General features: G+C 38.5%; 1 protein-coding gene across 1 annotated transcript in view; it reads left to right on the plus strand.

The window, feature by feature from the left end:
* Positions 1-16,778, plus strand: part of RPS6KA5 (ribosomal protein S6 kinase A5) — a 193,420-nt gene that overhangs the window by 52,408 nt on the left and 124,234 nt on the right. The window lies entirely within an intron of this gene.

A 16,778-nucleotide genomic window follows, 5' to 3' on the forward strand; every position in this document is an offset into this window, starting at 1 on the left:
GGAGAACTGTCAAAGAACACGAACAAATGATTCATAGAAGAAATACAAAAGGGAAAATTTGGAAGAATTGGCAAAGATTTAGGAAAACCAGTTTCTTTTACCCTGCTGTTGGGAATGTAAATTAGTTCAGTCTTTACATAGGACACAATACTAAAATCACTAACATTTATAGAGAGCTTGTGACTTGCCAAGTACTCTGTGAAATACTTTATACTGATTTAACTCATTCAGTCCTCATTCCACTTTATTCATATCCAGTGGTCATCATGTTTAATAATGAAAAACCCAAGACCCTTCAGAAACCTTACCAATATGAGTTTGGTTAAATGGAACATGGATCTTTATGTTCTATAATCTATACAATTGGAATGAAATGGTCTGTATTTAACATTTTTGAAAGTTCTCCATACTGTAATAAGCTTTAAAAAAAAGGCTACAGCAGAGAATGTACACTATACCATGTCTGTGAAATAAAAAATGGTATGAATCAATGTCTCCATGTACACTTGACCCTTGAACAATACAGAGGGTCACGGGCACCAATCCCCTGCACTCTTGGAAATCTGTGGGTAACTTTTGATTCCCCCAGAACTTAACTACTAATAGCGTCCTGTTGACTGGGAGCCTTCCCGATAACATAAACAGTCGATTAACACATATTTTGTATGTTGTATGTATTCTATACTGTATTCGTACAATAAAGAAAGCTAGAGAAAAGAAAATGTTATTAAGAAATAGTAAGAAGTAGAAAATATATTTGCAGTCCTGTACTGTATTTATCCAAAAAATTCCATGTACAAGTGGACCCATGCAGTTCAAACCTATGTTGTTCCAGGGCCAACAGTCTATGTGTATATATGAAATTCTCTGGAATATACACCAAAATGGTAACTGTCTCAGGTGTTAGGCTTTTCGATGATCTTGGCTTTCTTCTGTGCCTCCTGAGTTTTTGCTACTGCTGTTCTTGCTGCTCAAGAGTCAGGGCCTCCTGGGCGTATGGCCCATGTAGTTGCAGCCATCCCCACACTCAGAAGAGCCCCATGTTAGGTGTAATGCTCTGCTGTCACTGTTCTGAGATTCTAAATGATTCGTGAACAAGGCACCCCACACTTTGATTTGGCAGCAGGCCCACCAGTTACGTAGCTGGTCTTGCCAGGAGTGCACCTCCTCTCCTCTGCTCTCCCTCTGGAATATGTTGTTGTTCTGCAGTTACACCGCAGGGAGAACTTGAGACTCTTCTTTTTCTTTTCTTTTTTTTTTTTTAAAAGATTTTATTTATCTGATAGAGAGAGACACAGCGAGAGAGGGAACACAAGCAGGGGGAGCGGGAGCGGGAGAAGCAGGCTTCCTGCCGAGCAGGGAGCCCGATGCGGGGCTCGATCCCAGGACTCTGGGATCATGACCTGAGCCGAAGGCGGACGCTTAACGACTGAGCCACCCAGGTGCCCCGAGACTCTTATTTTTCATCCTCCAGGTAGAAGTGAAAAGGAGGATTTTAATTCCTTTTTTTTTGTACCCCCCCATCCTCAGCAGGTCTATTGTCTCTTTCCTGGAAGTCGGGAGACAGCCTCAAAGGATAGACCATTCTTCTTCCCCACTAGAGTTTAGCTTCACACTCTCAGGGGCCTGTATACCTTCCTGGATTCCCAGCCCCTGACAGGAGGGATTGCCGCTGTTCATATGAGCGTATCCGCCCATAATTTCCGAAGGGCCACGCCTTCTAGCAGGAGAAAAATCCTTTCTCCTGGGCTTCCAAAATCAGTCCCAGGCACTGCCCTCCCATACTCATGTATATGTAATTTGTCTTTAGGTCATTTGGTGTTGAGCCTTCACGCCTAGGGCCTTGCCATGCAAGCTCTTCATAATTTTCCTGAGTAGTTTAGCATATTGTGTAAGAGCCACCTTCTACAGCTGCCAGCGAATAAACCCTATGATTTATTTTCATCAACTAAGTGTCTTATTGTCAGGAAGAGTATCGTATAATTGTCAGCTTGGGAGATTTTACTGTGTGTGCATTCTCTCCTTCAGATCATTTGTAAAGATGTATTTTTAAAGCAAACTAGCCTCACCCTACCATATCCCTAAGAAATCATGCTTTCAGAATACCAAAATCATGTCTCTTATCCTTACGTTTGCTTCCTCTTTCAAAGGCAGTATCAACTCAAAGGAGAAAAGGGGTCACAATTGTACGGTGACTGGATTTCCTTGGAAATAGTGCTTGTGCCGTTTTGTCGAAGGGTTTTCAGGTCAATTTATGTTATAGCCACAGAATTTGTTTTATCTGCATGGTTTTTATTCTGATAGCCCTATTGCAGTGTAATCACATGCCTTATTATTCATCCATTTAAAGTGTACAAATCAGTGGTTTTAGTATATTTACAGAGTTGCGCAACCATTACCACAACCAATTTTAGAACATTTTCCTTATCTCAAAAAGAAACTGTGAACCCTTTATTACCTCCCAAGATCACCATCCTCCCAGCTCTAAACAACCATTAACCTATTTTCTCTATCTTTTTATTGGCCTATTCTGGATATTTCATGTAATTGAATCATGTAATTGGTGGTCTTTTGTGTCTGGCTTCTCTCACTTAACATAACGTTTTCTAGATTCATCCATGTTGTAGCATGGATCGCTGCTTCTTTCCTTTTTATGGCTTAATAATATCCCACTGTATGGATATACCACATTTTGTTTATCCATTTATCAGTTGCTGGGTTGTTTCTCCCTTTTAGCTATTATGAACAATGCTGCTCTGAGTGTTCACATATGAGTTTTTGGGTGAACATAAGTTTTAATTTCTCTTGGGGATATATTAGTAGTGAATTGCCATTTCAGATGATAATTCTATGTTTAACTTCTTGAGGAACTACTAGACTTTTTCTCTCTTTTTTTTTTAAAGATTTTATTTATTTATTTGACAGAGAGATACACAGTGAGAGAGAGAACACAAGCAGGGGGAGTGGGAAAGGGAGAAGCAGGATTCCCATGGAGCAGGGAGCCCAATGTGGGGGCTCGATCCCAGGACCCTGGGACCCTTCAAGCCGAAGGCAGATGCTTAACAACTGAGCCACCCAGGCGCCCCACTATAGACTTTTTCTAAGGTGGCCACACCACTTTACATTCCCACCAGCAGTGTGTGAGGGTTGCAGTATCTCTACATCCTTACCAACATTGTAGCTGTTCTTTTAGAAGATAAGTTGTACAAATCAGACTAAGATCATGTTTTATTCCAGATATCATCAAAACCAAAAAACTTTTATTTAATATTATTAGATAACTTCTCTGAAGCAAAATAGACTTGGAATCTACAAATCTTCTCAAGCCACTGTTAAAATGTGATATTAATTAATTTTCATCACTGAATTTTTTTTTTTATTTATTTATGGGATTCTCTATTCTTTTTTTTTTTTTTATTCTTTTGTTAATCCCCATACATTACATCATTAGTTTTAGATGAAGTGTTCCATGATTCATTGTTCGTGCACAACACCCAGTGCTCCATGCAGAATGTGCCCTCCTCAATACCCACCACCAGGCCAACCCATCCTCCCACCCCCCTCTCCTCTAGAACCCTGTTTGTTTTTCAGAGTCCATCGTCTCTCATGGTTCGTCTACCCCTCCGATTTCCCCCGCTTCATTCCTCCCCTCCTGCTACCTTCTTCTTCTTCTTTTTTTTTCCTTAACATATATTGCATTATTTGTTTCAGAGGTACAGATCTGAGATTCAACAGTCTTGCACAATTCACAGCGCTTACCAGAGTACATACCCTCCCCAGTGTCTATCACCCAGTCACCCCATCCCTCCCACCCCACCCTCATCACTGAATTTTATAGCATGTAACAAAACCCATGAAACTAATTCTGTTCCTTGATCTGTCAATTTTATATTTGGCAGTATATTCCAAATACATAAGTAGAAACAGAAAGGCAGTGTATGTTCTCTTTCTGATAAGATGACAGCTTGCATATCCTGAAAAATCCCCCTCATTTTTAAACTCCTAAAGTGCTGGATAAAATGCCTCTAAAGAAAGTCTACTCGATGGTATAGGTCAGCTGGTAAGAATAAGGAAAATCCTTGGAATCCAATAAGAAAGTGGGAGCAGGAATCTAGAGAATGCATAAGCTCCCTGAAGGCAGAGGTTATTCTGGGGAAATCTACCAGTAAATTGTGAGCTAGTTCTTTGGATTTCCCATTTTTATGCTTGGTATGAGAGATATCATCTAAGGCTCCCAAGAAGTAGAGAAGACTACTGCTTAGAAAAAGACTAAGTAAGAAAATGCAGCCTGCAAAGGGAGCCGCAGAGGAAATTTTTCTGCCTCAGCATTGGCTCTGGGTGAAGAGAATTAAAAAAATAAACAAAAGCCTTCCCTGAGCATTCACAACAAAAGCCAGGCATTGTGCAGGTTTGCAGCTTGAATTTGTACACATTTGTATGATCCCAAAGAAAAAAAATAGGTAAGAATTTAGTTTACAGTAGTACCGAGTTGGTAGTATTCCCAGGTGCCTAGGAAAAGCAAATGTAAGTCCTCTTTGAAAGAATGAACTGTTACCTAGACCATAAAGAAGTACTGAAGGAAGTTTTGTAGACATGATCTTAATTGTGAATGATCACAAGCATCCAAGAAGCAAGTCACCAGACTGTTAGAATTATTAGGTATGAAATATGATATATATGTTTATATGGTTTTTAAAATTAGAACATTGATGGTAATATTCAGGAAAAAAGACATACTACAAAATGACTAGACAGATTTGAAAGAGAACCAATAGTACTTCTAGAAGTGAAAAATAATTCAAATTATAAATTCAGTAGATGGTTTACTAGCAGATGAGATGTAGCTAAAGAGAATTAGCAAATTGAGAGATGGATTTGAGGAAAATATGCAGAATATAAAATGGAGAAAAATGAGATGGCATTTATAAGAGAGAGATGAAGACGTAGAGGACAGAGAGAAGGTACAAATTTGTCTAATCAGAATCCCAGAAGGAGCTAATAGAGGAGGGGTTGTAGCTGAGAATTTACTAAGATTGACTGAAAATATGAATTCACAGATTGAAGAAACAGAACAATTTACAAGCAGACAGACAAACGGAAAGTTTTACATGATACATCATAGAGAAGGGGATGAGCACCAGAGACAGAGAGATATCCTAAAAGCAGCCAGAGTGAAAAGACTTATTTATGAAGGAAAAACAGTGATCAAACAGATGCCTTTTTAGCAGCAACCATGAAAGCCTTGGAAGAGAAGAAGAATACCTGCAGAATGCCCAGAGAAAATAACTGTCAATTTAGAATTCTATACCCAACAAAACTATTTTTGAGACACACAGAAGCTGAGTGTGTTTTCCACCAACACATCCTCACTAGAAGAATTTCTAACAGATCTCCATGTAGGGACAAGGAAAGTAATCTCAGGAGAGTTTCTGAGATGCAAAAAGGTTTGGTGGGTAAAGAAAATCTAAAAAACCATAGTTGTAATGTTGAAATCGTGGGGTTAAAAAAAGGAAACTGAATTATTGGACAAAAATATCATACAGTTTGGGAGGTGATAGGAATTAGTGTTCTGAGGTACTATTCCTCAAACTTTAATCTCCTCACAAATCTTGAAAGGTGTGAATTTCCAAACCAATTGAAAAAAGAATAGAAAACCTTAGTATCCTATAACCGTTAAAGAAATTGGTAAGTAAAAATCTTCTTGTTAGGACAGCACTTGGTAGAGTTTTAAGAATGAGTTCTGCCAAACATTCAAGACATAGATAATTCTAATCTTCCACAAACTCTTTCAGAGAATAGAAAAAGTGGGATTCTTCTTTCCAGTTCATTGCATGAGGCTAGTATAACTTTGATTCCAAAAACCACTAAGAGAATATGAGGAAGAAAAATTAGAGGCCAGTTCCGAACATGTAAGATTTTTAATATCAAATTTATAAAATCAAACCTGGTGTATACTTTCTTTCAACACAATTAATACTTTGTCCTGTTATCTACCTCAGCTTTTTGAGTGGTATGATCGCAGGTCCTTAAGACAGGTTTGCAAAGGTGAGGAAAGAGATTGTTAGTAATGTTTTACCTTGGCATTTTCATTTCATGCTTTTTCACTGTCATATTATTGGTCTATTGTTAGCTGTGGGTACTGCTTTTCCTTTTGTCAGCTGACAGTGTGCTTGTTCTTATGAGAACATGGAGTAACTAAGATGTCATTGTAGGTATTTAAAATCACATTTTTGATGACTAAATGGAGTAGGTGGAAACTTTTCTTATGAATATAATAAAATCTCAATTTTTATTCAAAAATTTCACCACTAATCTTTCAGTTTCATTACCTTTTTAAGATAATTTTTTCCAGCACTACTTAGAATAATAGAAAAGCCTCATCAGATGTCTTTATGTGTCATGCCAGGTTTTCTTTGGAAGTGAAACTGAAAATTCTTCTGATGAATTAATTTTTATGTATTTTGAACTATATAAAATGCTGTTCATCCAATATCTTGAAGACTTTGTGGAATATTACAATATCAAAGATTTGCTTTTTGATCTCATACTTAAATGCAAGTAATATTCATTTAAAAATCTCTCTTTTGGGGCACCTTGGTGGCTCAGTCGGTTGAGCATTAGACTCTTGATTTCAGCTCAAGTCATGGTCTCAGGGTCATGGAATCGAGCCCCACATTGGACTCCATGCTCAATGCAGAGTCTGCTTTATCCCTCTCCCTCTGCTCCTCCTCCCACTCGCGTGCATGCTCTCTCTCTCTCTCTCTCTCAAATAAATAAATAAATAAAATCTTTAAAAATAAATAAAATAAAAATAAAAATCTCTCTTTTACTCAGACTTTGATTTATTTCTCTTTTCAGCTATCTTGTTTCTGTTGGTCGGTCACTGATCTGTTGATCAGTTTCCAAAGATAGAAACTTGGAAGTAATTTTTTATTTTTTTCTCTTTTTATTTCTTGTTTCTCACAAAATCCTGTAATTTTTCCTTCAAAATGACCCTTGGATTGACCTTTTCTGTTCCTAGTGCTGTCACTCGTATTACCTTGTACATGGATTGTTGTTAGGGTTTTCCTAACTGTTCTGCCTTTCTGCAAGTTCTCTCTTCCATTTTATGCGTTTTACATATATTCTGTTATAAATGGTATGCGTCCTCATTAAAATTCAACATTATTATGCTATTCTCCTATTTAAAACTTATAGTGCCTTTTTTTCCCCAGTTAATTAATTCAAATCCAAATCCTTGCTTAGCTTTGTTTTCTGTTGTCTTTTTTTTTGTCCAGTTACCCTGATATTCCATCTACTTTCTAGTCTGGTTAATTTTCTTTTACTCCCCTACAATGATGCATCCTTTTTCCCATATTCTGATGCTCTGTCTTATCTTGTTCCCATTATCCTTGTGCTCTTCTTCTCTTCTGCCTGTCTAAATACTGCTCAGATTGATTCATTCTCTGCATTGGGGCACTGAAAGTCCTTTGCCGAGAACACAGCAATGAGTGGTTCTCTGAATTTTCCTTCATATATGCTATTTTTCTTTTAGATTGTAAGCTCTTGGGATCATCTCTATATATTTGTCCATCTCTGTTGCCCTGCCCCGTCTCCATAGCTTATAACAGTATAAAGCATAATAATAGTTTAATAGTATATATTTCATACTCTTATCTCTAGCATTATTTTTGAGATTGATACTTCCAAGTCCAGGAAATAGCTTTGGTTCATCTTTTAGAATTACACTTGCCCCTTGAAAAATGTGGGGGATGGGTGCACATAGTTGAAAACCCAGGTATAACTTTTGAACCCCCAGAAACTTAACTACTAATACCCTCTTGTTGACTGGAAGCCTTACTGATAATGTAAATGATCAATTAACACATATTTTGTGTGCTATATGTATCATGTACTGTGTATTTAACAATAAAGTGAGCTAGAGGAAATGTTAAGAAAATCATATGAGAGAAAATACATTTACAGTATTGTACTGTATTTAAAAGAATTCATTTATAAGTGGACCGTTGTAGTTCAAACCCATGTTCAAGAATCAAGTGTTATCTTGTTTCGTGATGAAATTTTGGATTGTTTGTGAGAATACTGATTCTGTTTTTATTTCTCTCCTTTTCTGCTGCTTTACTTTTAACCATTTGCTTTCTCTAAGACATGTGTCCAATATAGGTGAAGAAAGTCTTTAAGTGTACCCATTGTGTGCCTTAGTATTTCTGATGCTTAGTGGAGCATGATGGTCTTAGCTAAAAGACTTCAGTATTCTCTTTGGATTTTCTTTGTTCATTATACATGATCCTGTACTTTGGAGATCTTTTGTCATTATGCCAAAAAAAATAAATAAATAAAATTTGCCATATAACCAACCATAAAGGGTGCAGCTGAGTTGATTTCATCTTCCAGTTTTGGTGCATTCATAATTGTGAAGTACTTGGGTATCCAGGATGCCATTACAAGATTCAGGTTTGAATCTTGATGTTATCATCACCTACTTGAGTTCCTTGGGTAAATCCCTTGAACTCTGAGAGCCTAAGTCCCTATTGACATAAGTCAATAATACCTATCTCATAATGTTGTTATAGGATTAATAAAAGAATGGATATGAATTGCCAATTGCTAGATAACCATCAGTTGTGGTTATTTATTGAATAGGAAACTCTACTGTAAAGCTGTACCCTAAATTAGAAAAACAAAATTATTTAGGACTTGTTCATAGGGATAATTAGTTTTTTCATATAGTCACTCACTCTGTTAGCATATCTGGGAGTAATTTCGACTGAAGTTATTTTTTATTTTTTTAGGGAGAGAACGCATGTGTACATGAGTGGGTGGGGTTGGGGGGAGGGGCAGAGGGAGAGGGAGAATCTTAAGCAGGCTCCATGCCTCGCGTGGAGCCTGATGCAGGGTTTGATCTCACGACCCTGAGATCACAACCTAAGCCGAAATCAAGAGTTGGTCGCTTAACTGATTGAACCACCCAGCCGCCTCTCTGAACACCCTTTTTGTACTTTAGGTTGACAATCTTATGTTATAATATACAGAAAATGAGTAATAAAATATTTAGATTGCCTGACACATAGTAAATGCTGTAAAAACGTCAGCTATTTATGTAACTGAAAGGGAAAGAAGCCGAGCTTCTAAATGAGCTAATATAGTGCATTACCAAGGTGTCAGATTAGCTTGATATGTAAGTGAATGTTATTTCTTAACAAATATTTTATTGTAAAGCCTAAAATATGTCCAGCAAGAGGGAAATACGACCACCACAAATCTCCCAGGTTTCAGCTGATTCTTCCTCTTCTGTTCTCCACACTGCAGCTGGAGTGGCCAATCTTCAGTACAAAATTAGACCTGTCACTTCTCTTTTTACAACTTTCAGTTCAGGGGCGCCGGGGTGGCTCAGTCGTTAAGCATCTGCCTTAGGCTCAGGTCATGATCCCAGGGTCCTGGGATTGAGCCCACCTTGGGCTCCCTGCTCAGCGGGAAGCCTGCTTCTCCCTCTCCCACTCCCCCTGCTTGTGTTCCCTTTCTCTCTGTCTCTCTCTCTGTCAAATAAATAAAATCTTAAAAAAAAAAAACAACTTTCAGTTCATTCCCATTGCATTCGGGATTCATTCATTCACATGTATTTATCAAGAGGCAAGTACTGTTTTGGGTGCTGGGGATAGAGTAGTGAGCATTAAAAAAAAAAAGATACATTACACACAAACTTGCAAGTTGAATAATAAGAATCTGGTCTTCATTTAATATAGAATTATTCCTGGGCTTATGAAACCTTGGAATGAGTACTGGCAGAGTATAGGAATTCACAGTGCCTTGCCACCACGAACGTCTGACGAGCAACAAACATTTGTGCCTACCTCAGTCCCTGGTGCCCTTATAAGAAGGTCACTTTTTCCTTGCCGTGTGGATTTTTTTTTTTCCTGACATCTAATCAATAGCAGATCTTGCAAGCTATTCCATGAACACACTTATCTATCCAGTAGAGAGACTTACCTTTTGGTTGCTTACCTCAGTCTTAAAGTGCCATCTTTGAAATGGTGACTCTGGTAATGCTTTACTCATTGTCCCAGACTCAGTGAAAATCATCCCTGATGGGACAGCCTTTTCTATTTTTATTTTTAATCTTTACTGCAGGGTGTTCAGAAACACATTTTATTTATTAAAGGAGTCATTTCTATTTCTCTTGGGTAATTTGCCACTAGAGGGTGCTAGAAATTGCACCAGGCAACTTTTTGGTGAAATGATAGAGGGGAAAAACTTTGGTTGAAATCATGCAGAAGACTGTTTTATGAAGTATGATGACATAGTCATCATTTGTCATTTTATTCTCTTAAGTGTTTGGAAAGTATCCTTATTAAAATACAGTACTTTTCAAGGCATGTATTCATGAAATTGTCAAAATTGTTATTCAAAAAAGTTTTTATCTGTATCTGTATATACCCACTAGGCCTTATGCTTCAGTGTAAACCTACGGTGTTTATGAAAATTTGAGAGGTTAAATGTTTGTAGTGTTTTATGCCATAATCATAAAATGATTCCATATGAAGATGTTGGTTGACATTGTCTCCCTAGGGTAAATACAATTTGATTTATTACTGCTGTCCTAGGTCATGTTTGCTAGAAGCAGAGCCCAGGACAGGGATTTAGGTGCATGTGATTTATTGCCTGAGAGGAATGCTCAGAGCATTCCTCTCAGGAGGGAGTGAGGAAAGCAGAAGGAGTGGGGGAAGAACCTAAGCAGCATGTGGTCTAAGCTGGGGTCTAGATTCAGCCTGAGCCCATGGGAAGTTTTGGCGCCAAAGGGATGAGGCAAGCCTTTGTACCTATGGTAGTCATTGACTGTGGGCTGCTTGGGTGGGGGCGGGGTAGGGAGTGGTGGAATGTACCCTCCCAGGTGAGACTGTGACTTCTGTCTACCTTAGGTCTTTCTCCAGAGGCAGAAGGAGGCAACTGTGGGCTACTAGTGGCTGGGGTTTGGGTACCCTGGCCTATAAAAGTGTGATCTGGCAGAGCACCATTCACGTCTGCTACAGATGGTCATTAACACTGGTCATTAAGACCTAACTGTGTAGCTAGGGAAATGGCTTGTTTGTTGAGATATAAAGAGAATAATTTATGAATGTGCTTCTTAGTTGTTCTTATTTACTTGTTTTTGTGTATTTTTCTTTTAGTGAGATTCTCGGGTAATCACATCCACGGGTAGTCATTTCCAAGTCTAGACCTCACAGTTGGACATGGTTTCCTTTGTAACTTTTTCTTCTTTCCTGTTGGACCAGAATCTTTGGTTTTCAAGTCATTTGGCACCAGGGGTCAGAAATGGCCTGTGGTTTAAATGGGTCATCCATACGGAGGTAGTCAGGAGTTGGCCATAGCCACTTCCATGTATGCAGTTATGAGCTGGTTTAATGCACGGAGTGTCTCAGTGCTTTCTCTGAATACACAGTGCTGATCTAGAAGATCATTATACAATTAGTCTTTAATTACTCAAACTAATGGAATATGCATAAATGATACCCCCAGATAGTTAATCCTGTGACTATTTTTACTTTCAACCTTTGTACATACTAAGTCTTTTTTCGACGCTATCACCATTCATGAGAAAATGTACTGATTTGTGTTCCTGATTCAGCTGTACTACTGTTTCTGACCATTGAAGGAGTTAAGCAAATGGGTGAAATGGCCCTGGTTAATTTAAAAACTATAATTGGGTTAAATCTAGAATGCTGACGCTTTTTTTATATCTCATCTAGATCCTCTTTATTATGTATCTTCTAGAAGATATAAATGTTTGTGCCCCGAACAAATGGCCTACCTGGTGTTTTTTATAAAAATTACTGCTTATGATTTCGTATGCTTTCACTATGTCTCTTTTGCTTTTTAGCAAATATTTATTTAATCATGTTTTGGATTCATAGCTTTTCCTTACATGCTAGAAGAATAATCTATTTTAGTCAGTCTACCTTCATTAATTTTAGAAATTTTGGGTGTTTTTTATTTTACAAATGAAAACAGTGGCCAATTAAAAAAAATAGTTGTGTTAAATAGCTCAAATTCTCCTTTTTTTCTTTTAAAATTATATTGAGGGCGCCTGGGTGGCTCAGTTGGTTAAGCGACTGCCTTCGGCTCAGGTCATGATCCTGGAGTCCCGGGATCGAGTCCCGCATCGGGCTCCCTGCTCAGCAGGGGGTCTGCTTCTCCCTCTGACCCTCTTCCCTCTCGTGCTCTCTGTCTCTCATTCTCTCTCTCTCAAATAAATAAATAAAATCTTTAAAAAAAAATATATTGAAATACTTAGTTTTATAGGTATGTATTTTTTTAATATTTGGAATTGAGTGGACAATTAAGATATCTGTTATATAAGAGAATTTAGTAAACAATGCTTATTTCATAAATATGAAAATCAAGTGCATTTTATTTTTAATGTGTTTTGAAATTTACCTACTTTCAAAAAGAGACTGAAGGGCATTTTCAAAGATAGATAAAAAAGAGAGAACCTAAAAAAAAGAAGAAGAAGACGACCGAGCAAAAGCCAGATAAAAGGGAAGTGAAGTAGATGTCACAGACATCTGGGGTGAGACAGGCGTTGTAACGGAGTCTTACATTTACCTCTGAGGTAACTGAGAGGCAGGGATAAAGGGAAAACTCTGTGACTTGCATGACTTTCTTTTTCTTTCTTTTTTCTTTTTTTAAGATTTTATTTATTTATTTGAGAGAGAGAGAACAGGAACGGGGGGAGGGGCAGAGGAGAGGGAGAAGCAGACTCCCCACTGAGCCAGGAGCCTGACATGGGACTCAATCCTAGGACCCTGAGATCATGACCTGAGCCCAAGGCAGATGCTTAACCAACTGAGCCACCCAGGCGCCCCATAATTTTCCTTTTAAAGGCAAGGCATATAAATTCATCTAGAACAGTGGCTTTCAAGCTCTTCTGATTATTACCCATAGGACGAAATAGGCACATTTTGTATTGCAACTCAGTATGTGTATTTATGTTATGCATATAGACGTATAAACACACACACACTTTTTTCCACTAACACTTACATAGTGTTTGTTATCTGCCGGGATGCTTATATTAATTTATTTAATCCCCACACCTTATAATGTAGGAACTATTACTATCCCTAGTGAGGAAATTGAGGCACTGTTATCTTTTTTTTATTATTATTATTTTAGAGAGAAAGAGAAAGAGCACAAGCGGGGGGAGGAGGAGAGAGAGAGGGAGAGAGAATCTCAAGCTGACTCCCCGCTGAGCACGGAGCCTGCCATGAGGCTCAATCTCACAATCATGACCTGAGCGGAAACCAAGGGTCAGATGCCCAACTGGCTGAGTCACCCAGGCACCGGAGACACTGTTATCTTAACTGTTTTACCCAAGGTCATATAGTTACTAAATAATGTATCTAGGGCTCAAACTCAGGCAGTCTGTGTATTAACCATTGCTCTGTACTACCCTCTTTTCTCCTCCTGTGTGGTCAGATTTGTTTACATTCATATATACATACACATGCACATGCATATATAAAGAGAAAACACAGGTTCCATGAAATACTTGTAGTATATTTGGTTCTCTTTTAGTTTTTTAGAATGCTGTTTGAACCCATTAAATTGATACCATCATCCACTAGTGGGTCACGGCCCACTGTTTGGAAAAAACCTGTTCAGACAGACTTGTGACAAGCACTTAAGTTATTGAATGGTTCTTATATCATGAACATTAAATCATATCATGAGAATAGCATCTTTGACAAAAGAGGTGGCAGTATTATTGAAAACACATCATTGTATTTTAGGTAGTCTCTTTAGAAAGTGATACACATAAGATTAAACTGTACTGTACTGATGTGTTTCTGAGTAGAACTCAGCTGCTACTGTGGTCCAAGTGAGGTGCTTTCTATTGCTCTGTCCACATAGGGTACATTTTGGAGAATTACTGAGATGGACAGTGTTTCTTTTTATTTCTTTTATTTTTAGAGGGGGAAGGGGCAGAGGGAGAGAATCTTAAGCAGGCTCCACTCCCAGCACCTGAGCCTGACATAGGGCTCGATCTCACGACCCTGAGATCGTGACCTGAGCCAAAACCAAGATTTGGATGTTTAACCGAATGAGATACCCAGGCACCCCAGTAATGTTTCTTTTTAATTCTAAGGTCTAATTAATCAGATGTTTCAGATGAATCTTTAGAAGTACCAAATTGTGGTTAGTCAGTTTCACTGTTGCACTGAGAGTGTGTGTTTTTTGTGGATGATTGTGCCGCACTAAACACTGAAATGAAGCTAATTCTCTGAGATTGATGATGGCAGTTTTAGGGGGGCTTCATATGTACCACTCTAGCATTACTCATCGTGTACATTCGACTCGCCTATTGACAAGGATACCAGTTTTCAAGAGCAGGACAAGTGAAATTCAGAATTCCACGAGTATATTTCTTGCTTGGTTCCATTTCTGACATTGCTGTCTTGGGGTGAATGAAGTTCCACAGGGGAAGAAGGAGGGAAGGCATGTGGCCTGCTGGTCAGTGCCCAGGACATATCACATGTGGAAAGACAGAAATCTTTCCCCAGGTTAAATTATATACGAGAAAGGGATATGGCCAGGCATTGTAATTCATTCTTAAGTGGTTGTGGCAGATCACAAAACAGTGGCCATATATGGATGTCATTATGTTAGGACATTTTTCTGCTCTAGAATGGTGGCATCTAAGTTTCCTGAGTTCACTTTCACCAGGGAATGTTGCCAGGAATCATATTTAATACCCAAATTAAAAGGGATTGCTTCAGGGCACCTGGGTGGCTCAGATGGTTAAGCGTCTGCCTTCGGCTCAGGTCATGATCCCTGGGTCCTGGGATCGAGTCCCACATCAGGCTCCCTGCTCAGCGGGGAGCCTGCTTCTCCCTCTGCCTCTCTCTCTCTCTCTGTCTCTTATGAATAAATAAATAAAATCTTTAAAAAAAAAGGGGGGGGAGATTGTTTCATGAAAGCTCATTGTTCCTTCCCCAGAGGGAAGGAGCTGGCTGGGTATGGCTCTGTGTTGCAGATCTGCATTACTGGTTTCTTTCATTAAAGACAGCTTCAACTTCAGATCAAAATTACTACCTGAGAAGAAGGTATTTGGCTATATACCATAGAGCTCGTTCTTTGGTCTAATCCTGTGCACTAACTTGTTTGTTCATTTGTTTTTCACGCGCTCAGTATTATTTGAGTTTCCATGATGTGGCAGCTCAGGTTACTTGCTAATGATACAGAATGAGTAAAATCAGACAGTGTATGATTTTGTTGAATTTACAGTCCAGTGGAACTTAGACAATGAAGCATTCATACAAATAAATGAAAAGTCATGTTTCTGATCATCCCTGTGACAAAGAATGTGTGGTGTCATGAGAACATAAAATCAGAGGAATTGTGCTAGTCTAGGAAGTCAGAGAAGGTTGGCTGTCTGAAGGAGTCCGGTAATGAGGTGGTAAGAAGGTGGAGAGAGGAAGGTAGAAGCTAGATAATTTAATTATATTAAGGATTCTCCCAATCGTAAGGGCAGTTGGAAATCAACTGATTTGAGCCAGAAGGGTTATATTTTTATCAACAGTTCAGATGACATCACAAAAGCTGTGTTTACCAGGTTGAGGATGGAAGTAAGCTGGGAGGCATAGTGGTTGATAGCCAGGTCACCCTTGAACAAGATTCCATTAATCTGGAAGGAGGAGAGAGGGATGGGTTCCAGCAGTGATGAACATGATCCTCTCTCATATGACATGATTGGTACTTGTGGTTAATCAAAAGAAGTTGGTTAAAGTGGAAAATCACTTTAAAAGGATATATATAAATACTCTGAACATACTATTTTCACTTAAAAAAGATAAATATCTATTCACTTACCAGTCTTTATTTGTAGGCACAGGACCTTTTCTTTGAGAATAATTTCTTAAACAATAATTTATTTTGTATAAACTACACTTGTAGTGCAACATCTAAAATTAAGTTTCGGATTCTTTAAAGTGGAGTGAGAACCAGACGCATTTGAAGTACTCTGAGTACAAAATCCTTCTAGATTTCCACAATTTTCCCCCAAGCCTTTTATAGTGTTCCACCCACACCTAGCTTTTCAGCAGCTCTTTTTTTTTAAGTGTCTTGCTTTTATGTAGTTCTTCCACAGTACTCAACCTCATTTTTCTCTTTTCTTTCACATTTACATTTTAGTGGTTTATGTAATATATGGTTAAATTACATAATAACAGTAACATCTACAATAGGAGTCAATGGGTGAGGCCACGAGTATCCGTGAGTGGTAGGAAGCAGACGGCTGAGCTGCCGGGAGACAAGCGCACGGGTGAACCAGCCAGCCCCAGGCATTCAGTGTGCAGCAGTGTGTTGCACAGAGGAGGGGAGGGCTCAGTTGTCTAAACGGAAGTCATTAAGAATTTCTACCATATATTTTTTTAAAGGCTGTGGTTCAAGTACAGTAGTTTCGGCTACAAGTTCGGTATGAACCCAAAGTGTAACGTGGCTGATAAGCAGTGTGTACAATGTACACAGTTTTAGATAGCATTAGGAAAAGTTTGAGTGACAGGAAACAGTGATCTCCCAGTGATTGAGCCATTTGGATCCCAGTGAGAGCAGTATGTCCCAGGTGAGCACTGTAATGCAAACTAAATAAACCAGAGACCGGCTAGAACAATGGTCCTTAACCTCTTCCTCCAGAATAATGCATGTAAACATACGTAATTTTACATGAATTTGATCTTAGGGCATTGTAAAGTGATTGCTGTTTTAGACTATAAAAATACTTT

Source organism: Leptonychotes weddellii, chromosome 9, assembly GCF_054177405.1.
Source record: "Leptonychotes weddellii isolate Sample4059 chromosome 9, ASM5417740v2, whole genome shotgun sequence".
Taxonomy (NCBI): Eukaryota; Metazoa; Chordata; class Mammalia; order Carnivora; family Phocidae; genus Leptonychotes; species Leptonychotes weddellii.